Consider the following 8,690-nt stretch of genomic DNA (forward strand, 5'->3'; position numbering starts at 1 on the left):
CTTTAGTTATATTTTGTTAAGATATGTTTGGGCAGATATTTGCTTTATTTTCTTGATTTATCATGCAGTATCACATCAATGAGAGAATACCAATGATTGTTATATGTATGGTTGAGATTCTGAAAGATTTTTTCCTTAAGGAACAGTACCATTTATTCTAAAAAATGCATCACGTGTTTGCTATAGTACACGAGGTAGTTATATCAATTTAGGCATAATTATGGCTTGGTAATTGTTTTCATTTGGAAACTAAGCATGGCTTAAGGAGATGCCATTATGTATCAAGTAGACAAGGGGTGGAGTTGTGATTGATATTCTTGGTTGTCAACTTGAATACACCTGGAATTAACTAAAATCCAAGCAGTTGGGTTCACCTGTGAGGGATTTTTTCCTAATCCAATCATTTGAAGTGGGAAGAGCCATCTTTAATCCAGATCATTTGAGGTGGGTACATCCACCTTAAGTATGGGCCACTCCTTCCTGTGGCAGCCATATAAAGGGCTTTGAAGGAGGAGGCTTTTGTTCTTTGCCTGTGTGCCCTCCCTCTCACTGGCAAGTCTAACCCTTCACTGGCGTCAGAGCCTACTTCTTCAGGATTCCTGTGTATACTGAAGACCAGCTTAGACATCCAGCCTCATAGACTGAATAACCGCTAGATTCTCGGACTTTCTGTTAGGATATGGCCAGTGCTGGACTAGCCTAAGCATAGCCTGTAAGCCACTCTACTAAATCCCAAGTATGTGAGAACCCTGACTTATGCAGGTAGTATTTCACATTTAAACTACAATACCTTCAGGATATGTACTCACTCCTGAGCTTATTTCTATATTCATTATCTCTATCTACATTAAACTATAGGTCAGTTGATGGTCATGTCCTTTGCTTGATTCAAAGGCAACAGTGGCAGCAGATGGTGTCTCACAGTCAATTCTATCTCAGTCTTGCTATGACTGTACGTTCCAACTACTCCAGGAGCAACTTCTTAAGTCTTTTCTTTAGGCCACCTCTAAATATTAGGCTGTAGTAAAATCATAGCTCTGGGAGCAGGGCCCTGCATAGATATGATGACACAAGACAAGCTGGTCACCGAGTATCTTCATGCTGCTCTCTGACTAGCCAAGGTGACAGGCCATATGAAGTGTGCCTACACTCCGAGGACTCAGCAGACCCGTGTTTCTGGTTTGAGTATTCTGGCAGTCACACACAGACAGAGACATGACTCATGTGTGAAGGATAGTGCTTTCAGGGGTCATTTTACTCAATTTCCAGAGACCATAGAGCACTGCAGACATCAGGAAATGGTGCTAGGAAAGCCCCTGTAATTGCAACCAAGACTTAAAGTCTAGGTCTCTGTCTCGTTTCTTCCTACTCTTCCTCCTCCTTCTTTTTCCTCTCTCTTCTCTCTCTTTCCTCCCCTCTTCCTCTTCCTTTGCCTCCACCCCCTTCTAAGTATTTCTGTCATTTTTAAAAACTGTCTTTTGTAACAGTTTTTAAGGCTTTTGCAGGCCAGGTTGATGGGAGAAGAAAGCCTGTGTCACAGACCTGAGTGTCAGCAATATGGTACGGGAGGGGGAAAAATGCAGTTTCCATTGCAGAAGCAATTTTGACCAAACGGCCAGGCACCAAGCTCCTGAGAAATGTCTCTTAGAGCTTGAAAATGAAATGCCTGGGGAGCACTGTACCGGGCCAAGCCCAGCTCTATCTGAACATCTCATAAATGTCCCGACAAGCATAGCCTGACAGCGAAGAAAATGTAGGAGAACCAGTTCTGAAATGCAGTGAGACGGAATAAAGGAAAGCTCAGGCTCAGCTGCTCACGGAAGTTCACATGCACAAGCATCCTAAGCAAGGAGCGACTGTTCGGGCATATGTATGTACTGTTCGGGCGTATGTAGAAATGTGTGTGTGCAGAAAGGAAGTAGGAAGGGGTGGGCCAGACTGAAAATACTGATGGTCCACATAGAACACTTTGAATGGCAGAGTAAGACTGATCAGACAACTCAAAGAAATATATTACATATGCAACATGCTTTTGTAGACTATAATAATAATAATATTTATGAAAATAATGCCAACCATTTACTCCATTGCTTGGCTTCTACTGGTCTACAGACTGTATCGATTGACATTGGTGTTATGTTTATAAAAAGATAAAGAGAAGGGGGGTATGTTCTATGGAGGTGTAGTCAGGTATGGGGGAAGGGGGCTCCTTGGTGGGCCCATGCTGGGGGCCCATCCCTTCCCCCTGAGGGACCAGCCACATGATGGTATAGTATAGAATGGAGTTTATTTAGGACATAGGGAGGGGAGTTAAGAGGGTAGTAGAGGCAGAGAAAGGCAGGAGGGGGAGGGGAGGGGAGGGAGATGAGTAGAGGCTGACAAGAGGGAATGGGGAGAGAGGGGGCAAGAGAAAGCAAGAGAGCAAGAGAGGAGCAAGAGAGTGAGGAGGGGGCAAGCAGCCCCTTTTAAGGTGGGGTAGGGCCTACCTTTCTTGTTGCCAGGTAACTGTGGGGCAGAACTTTGACAATTGGTATGGGAGGGATTTTTTTTTTTAAAATATGACAATACTATTTTGAGTGGGGAGTGAACCTGGTGCAATCATGTTTAAGTGGTGAAGCGTCTCAGTTGGTCATTTAAAGTGTCATCGACACTAATGGATTAGGTTTGTAACTTTTACTTTGATGACATGTTACAGGTTCTCTTTCTGATCCTATAAACATACCATAGTACTTTTGGCATATGTCACACAGTAGAGGTTAGAAATGTTTTCAGGATGGCTTTTATTTTGTAAATGTTCACATTCACAGCAGAACTGTGGGTACACTGCTGAGTGTGGTTTTTCATCTGGCTGTTAAGAAAAGGGGGCAACAGAAACCACGTGGGACTGTGGTTAAATGTTTCAAGCAACAAAGCTATAGAAGACGTGGTCACACAGGACACTGCATCCTGCTCACCAACTCTGTGGGGTCCTCATTTTACTTCCTGAAGCAGTAACCATTCCCAAGTAACACTTTAAATGACCAACTGAGACGCTTTACTGGTTAAACATGATCGCACTGGGTGCACTCCCCAAAATAGTATTGTCACATTAAAAAAAAAAAACCCTATTTAAACTATGAAGACTTGAAAACACATTGTCTTTTGTAGAGTCATATTTATGTTTCCCCCAGCAACAGAATAAGCTTTCATGGATTTCAGCGCACGAGCTTTGAAGTAAATGCCATCTCTTCAATACCAATAGTTACATTTAATAATAATTAACAATTTAATAATAGTAACACTGAAAGTTGGCTATATGTAAATCACTTTATTTCTATAAATTTTGCCACCTCACAGGTAGGGATTTGAAGTTTAAAGAGACGTAGATAAGATCTTTCTTCCTTTCTTTCTTTCTTTCTTTCTTCCTTTCTTTCTTTCTTTTTCTTTTTAAAACAAATCCTACAGTTAGTAAATAGCAGAGCCTATTCTTAAATTCAAATCTGCCACAAAGAAATCTTTTGATCTGAAAGTTTGTTTGAACATAGTTCTAATACTTTCCTGTAAGCAAAGGGGAAAATTATGGCTAAACACTGGTATAGTTTGGGTATAAAACTGGCTTTGGGTCATTGTCTTACTTGATCTTGGTATATGACTAAGATTCCTGGGCTAAAAATAGAAGCTAAAAGTACTTGTAAGGCCCCACAATATTCTGGACTAAGACTGGAGAAAGCTTTTCTGTGTGTGCCTGCTGAACTACCAAATCTGGATGCAAAGATCCTTTGTGCTAAAAATAAGTAGGAAAATCATGATTAAAGCCAAGTCAGTTGCTATTGCACGCTAGGGTGGTGGTGGTGCGCAGGACATGGTTTCTTTATAGATGGGTTCTTCTCTGCCATTGAACGTCTTTTTCAAACAAGCTCTGTTTTTTTTTTTTTTTTTTTTTTTTTTTTTTTTTTTTTTTTTTTTTTTTATTTATTTATTCAGACTTCTCTGAGAACTGGAACAGAGCCAGAAAGCTCCAACCAGAGTGTTAGAAACATCTATAACTACTCTGGAACCTTCCAGCTAGAAGACAAGCTTTGAAGACAATGTGCCCCCACCTGGAGGATTGGGTGACTGAGATATTGATCTAAGAAGTTTATGTGCACAAAATGGATTTCCTATTACCTTAAATAATGGCAACTGTGTTTTTCAGCTGTTTCTAATACTGTTAGGAGGTCTTTGTTGGATATACTGTTTATAGTCCATGAAAGCTTTATTGCAATTCAATATCTGACTTATTAGAGAAACTAGGTAACACAAGCAAGTCCCCTTCTAGCCACCTGACAAATGAATTGACAATGTAACGATTTGCATAGCACTGAGAACAGGTGACCTCAAGCTCAGAGGTCTGTCTGCTTTTGCCTCCTGAGTGAGTGCAGGGATTAAAGAGGAGCAGGGCAGCATTCAGCTGAGAATAGAGCTAGGAAGGACTCAGGGACTATGGGAGGTGAAGAAAGAAAAGAATGAGATCTAGAACAGATCCTGTATTGTGTGTACTGATCTTCCCCTTGAGACTGAAGACTTTATATCTGCAGTTGCTAGCTGACAACCTCCAGTCCTCAGTCTGAAGACTGTTTTTTTTTCCTTGCCAAAAAGCACTGCTTTCTGCCAGTGTGTGGCAGTGCTGAAGAGCCCTGATAGTTCTGGAGCACTCCCTAGTACTACCAAGGCCTGTTCCGATGGAAGCTTGATGCTCTGCTTGCTTCTTTTACAGCTCTCAGGCGCTGATCCCAGGGGCCTCCCTGATGTTCCCCCATGCTAATTTGTTCTGAGTCAACTTCCCAGGGAACTTGACCTAGAGTAAATACCATGGCAGCCCTACTCTTATTGTTTATTTGCACAGATTATCCCTGATGAATATGGTTTGATGTACTAGTTTTTAACTTTACAATGGTGTGAAACCAACACCATTTAGTATAAGATTTTTGATTTTGATTTTGGTCAGTTCCCAGGCTCATGAAATGTGCCAATGAGCCGTCGCTCTCAAATCAGTTATAGGATCGTAAGTGTAAATACTTAACATTCTCTGTGCCAACTTGCTAAAGTGTAATATTCCAACAGATTAATGCATTTATGACCTGTGGAAGATATTTTCAATGCATATTGGAATTATCAGAACATAACCACAGTTTAGAAGCCTCTATATATGGAATATTCATGTAGGATTTTATTGAAAGCAATTCAAACTGGTTTCACACTTAAATGCTTTACCCAGTAAGGAAAATTATCATTATGTTATATATGGAAGACTACTTTATGGTTCATCTTTCAAACTAACATCAGGGGAGTATTGTTTCTTTTTCTATTAGCCTTTGTATTTATTTTGCATTTATAAACATATCCTTATGCCTTAGAGCAGAAATGTATTAGCTAATAGAATGAGTCATGACTATTTTTAATGTTCCTAACATACCTAAAATCAAGAATGTTCATTAATAAAAGTGACTGTAACAAACCAGAGAAAGGCTTTCAGTAGATGATCTATATTCAAAAGTAAGGGTAGCATTTTTACACATTACTCTATAGAAGAATAATTTAATTTAAATTTTCTTAAGGCAACTTATGATATTAATAAATTCACATATATAGAATTTTCATTTCTTCATCTAAAAAATCATGTTAAAATGCACGCTCATAACATGGGGGGGAAAGATTCACACTCATGTTAAGTCATTCTACACTCTAATGTTCAGGGAAATTTGAAAGAAATTTTGAACTAGTAAAGGTTAAATTAAGAGTTGTGCAAAGATAGCTCAGATTTGTTAAGCACATGAATGCCTGTTGTGGATCTGAGACCATTGCAGAATCTTCATTTACACAACAGCCAAAGCAACAGAAAGAATGCACACAACATGGATGTGAAGGGTGAGCGTGACCTTGGTTTTCCTACTTCTCAACTTAGAGGCCACACACATAGCTGCTGGGCTCTGTCTTTCTGCCCCAGCTACAGGGATGAGTAGATAAATTCTACTCTGCCTCAGGTGTGCTGTTGCTGTGGCAATTTCCAAACCCGATGTGGTACCAAGGACCTAAGGAGAAGCCCATGGTGCAGGGAGGCGGGAGAGATGCTGAGAATGCAAGGGTGGAAAAGAACGCTTGCTATTTCACATACAACATTTGGGCTACCTGGTAGAATGAAAGTTTAGTACCATTAGTAAACCTATTTATTATAAAATATTCTTTCCAGAGAAATAGTTAATCAACCAAACATGGCATCAAAAATATTTTTTCCCTAAAAATGTGAATGTATGATAGCAAGGCTGTTTCTGTACACAAACAGCAACGGCAGTCAAGTGAAGAAACATTATTCGATGTACACATGCAACCACTCCCTTTATGCACAATCTCTATTTCTGGAACCAAAGAATTCTGATGTGTGTTAGCATTCCTTCTAGGCTCCTCCCAACAGGTAACCTGGCAATAAGCCAGGTAGGCCTGGCTTCCTACAAAAGGGGCTGTTTGGTCTCTCTCTCTTACTCTCTCTCTTTTCTCTCCCAGACCCTTTTCTCTCTCTCTCCCTTCCTCTCCCCCCTCCCCTTCCCATGTCCTAAATAAACTCTATTCTACACTAAACTGTCCTGTGGCTGGTACCTCATAGGGAAGGGATACCTCAGCATGGGCCCACTGAGGAACCCCTACACCTCACCATACCTGGCTCTACAAAACATATCCTGATCTCTTTTTTAGAAAACACAACAATGTGCAACCAGCTGTAGGTCTTCATTCTTCTTTGTTTTCCTTCTCCGTGCCCAGGAAGGAATCCAGTGCTTTGACCGTGCATGGCAAACACACTACCATAGAGACGCAAGCCACCATCCATCCCCGTGCTTCTTTGTTAATGGAGGAGGTGAGAATGGGAATAAGTGAAGTCGACTTACTTGTTTGACAATTATTTTGAGAACCTATTACATGCCAGCTGTCTTGGTAGGCATTGGCAATGTAACTACACACACAATAGACATATTCTCTGTCCACGTGAAGCATACTGTCTAAGGGAAGAAACTGACATAGGCTGTGTTACATAAGCATGGTTGATGGATGTCTACACTTAAAAGGGAACCAAGCACACGTACACCCAAACTGTATTTAAAGTGGAAGTTTGATGATGTTTAAGTTGAGTACTCCATGTGGTTGTTGGCCAGTCTGGGCGGGGCAGGCATTGGAGCTAAAGAAGGTAAGGTACATGCCAAGTGCTAGAAGAAAGCGTGCCTCTTTCAAGAAACTGATAAAAGCGTTCAGTGTAGCTGAGTCTGGAGAGGGCAGTAGTATAGAAAGACGAGGTGTGGAAGACTAGATCATGAAAGGAGACATAACTATTACAGAGTGAGTGTAGGCTTTGCCATAACAGCGACAAGAAGCCAGTCAAAAGATTAAAATCAAGGAGATCAAAGTCATATTTTAGAGATTTTACTTAACTACAGAGTGGGCAATGAAGGTGGGGAGAGCGATTAGGATTCTCACGGGGAGAATCAGACTGTGAGCGATGCTGGGAAAGAAGAGACGTAGAAAGATTAAAGACATTATTAGAAACAAAACAGGGAGGACCCAGTAATTGGCTGGCTGTGGGCAGTGTGGGAGAGATAGGGGCTAAAGATCCGCCTTACCATTCCTCCTCCTCAGGAGTTGGGGAGAGGTTGTGCCCATGCTGAAGGGGAGGGCAATGCAAAGAGAAGACAAAGACAAAGATGAGGTCTTTTTTGAAGGTGCTGAATTTGAGGAAATTTGTAAGCAAGCAAGCAAGCAAGCAAGCAAGCAAGCAAGCAAGCAAGCAAGCAAGCCAAGCAAGCAAGCAAGCAAGCAAGCAAGCAAGCAAGCAAGCAAGCAAGCAAGCAAGCAAGCCAAGCAAGCAAGCAAGCAAGCAAGCAAGCCAAGCAGTTAAACTGAGGGATCTTCTAGCCTGCCCAGTGCGCTGTTAGTATGCAAATTGCAACAAACAGATGTGTGGAGGTAGAAACCAGGCTGCCAGTCTGACCCCTAAGTAACAGCTGTAGTTACAATAGACTAAATCCACCAGTAATGCCAAAGTTTTGACCTGTGTGTTGTTCTTTAATTTGTATGTTCTTCCTGACCAAGTATTTACTGGAGTTTTAACAGGTCTACAAGAATAATCTGATTTTTTTCTTTTGTTTTCTTCTTAAGGCCAAAAACTGATGATGAAAGTAGTTTCAATAATCAGTAATGAATAGACATTTGTGAAACAACTTAAATAGAAGCTATAAGCCAAAGATCTCTGAATTTCTCAATGCCTAGATTTGACTATTTTTAAGATTATAAATTTCAACTGGTCTTAAGCCAAAACTTGTGGCTCTCTCTTCCTGATCTCCTGGCTTGTCCTTTATGGATTTGTAGCTCACTGTCAACCCAGAAAGATTTTCTCTCATCAAAGCGTTCGGTCTGGGTGGGTACGTAGGGGAGGTGGTTCTGGGTGGGTACGTGGGGGCACGCTGCACCTGCCTCTCTTGTTTCATAACATTCGTTGTCTTCTTTTCTTTGAAGACTGTGGTAGCCATGGAAATGTGGCCTGCAGGGTGGCTGATTGGGAATATGCTGAGGGTTTTTTTTTTTTTTTTTCAACTTGCTCTTTAGAAAAAAATAGTCCTTCTTTGTGGTGCCAATTTTTATGATGTAAATATTCTCACCACAGCCAATTTAATCTACCAATGTGATGT

General features: G+C 41.0%; 1 long non-coding RNA gene across 1 annotated transcript; it reads left to right on the forward strand.

Moving 5' to 3' along the window:
• The first annotated feature begins 1,534 nt into the window (after nucleotides 1-1,534).
• On the forward strand, nucleotides 1,535-7,820 carry Gm35585. The gene is made up of 4 exons (XR_376054.4): nucleotides 1,535-1,870; nucleotides 3,964-4,091; nucleotides 6,775-6,868; nucleotides 7,725-7,820. It is a non-coding gene; the product is annotated as a predicted gene, 35585 (long non-coding RNA).
• Nucleotides 7,821-8,690: the final 870 nt, after the last annotated feature.

This window comes from Mus musculus, chromosome 3, assembly GCF_000001635.26.
Source record: "Mus musculus strain C57BL/6J chromosome 3, GRCm38.p6 C57BL/6J".
In the NCBI taxonomy this organism is placed as follows: Eukaryota; Metazoa; Chordata; class Mammalia; order Rodentia; family Muridae; genus Mus; species Mus musculus.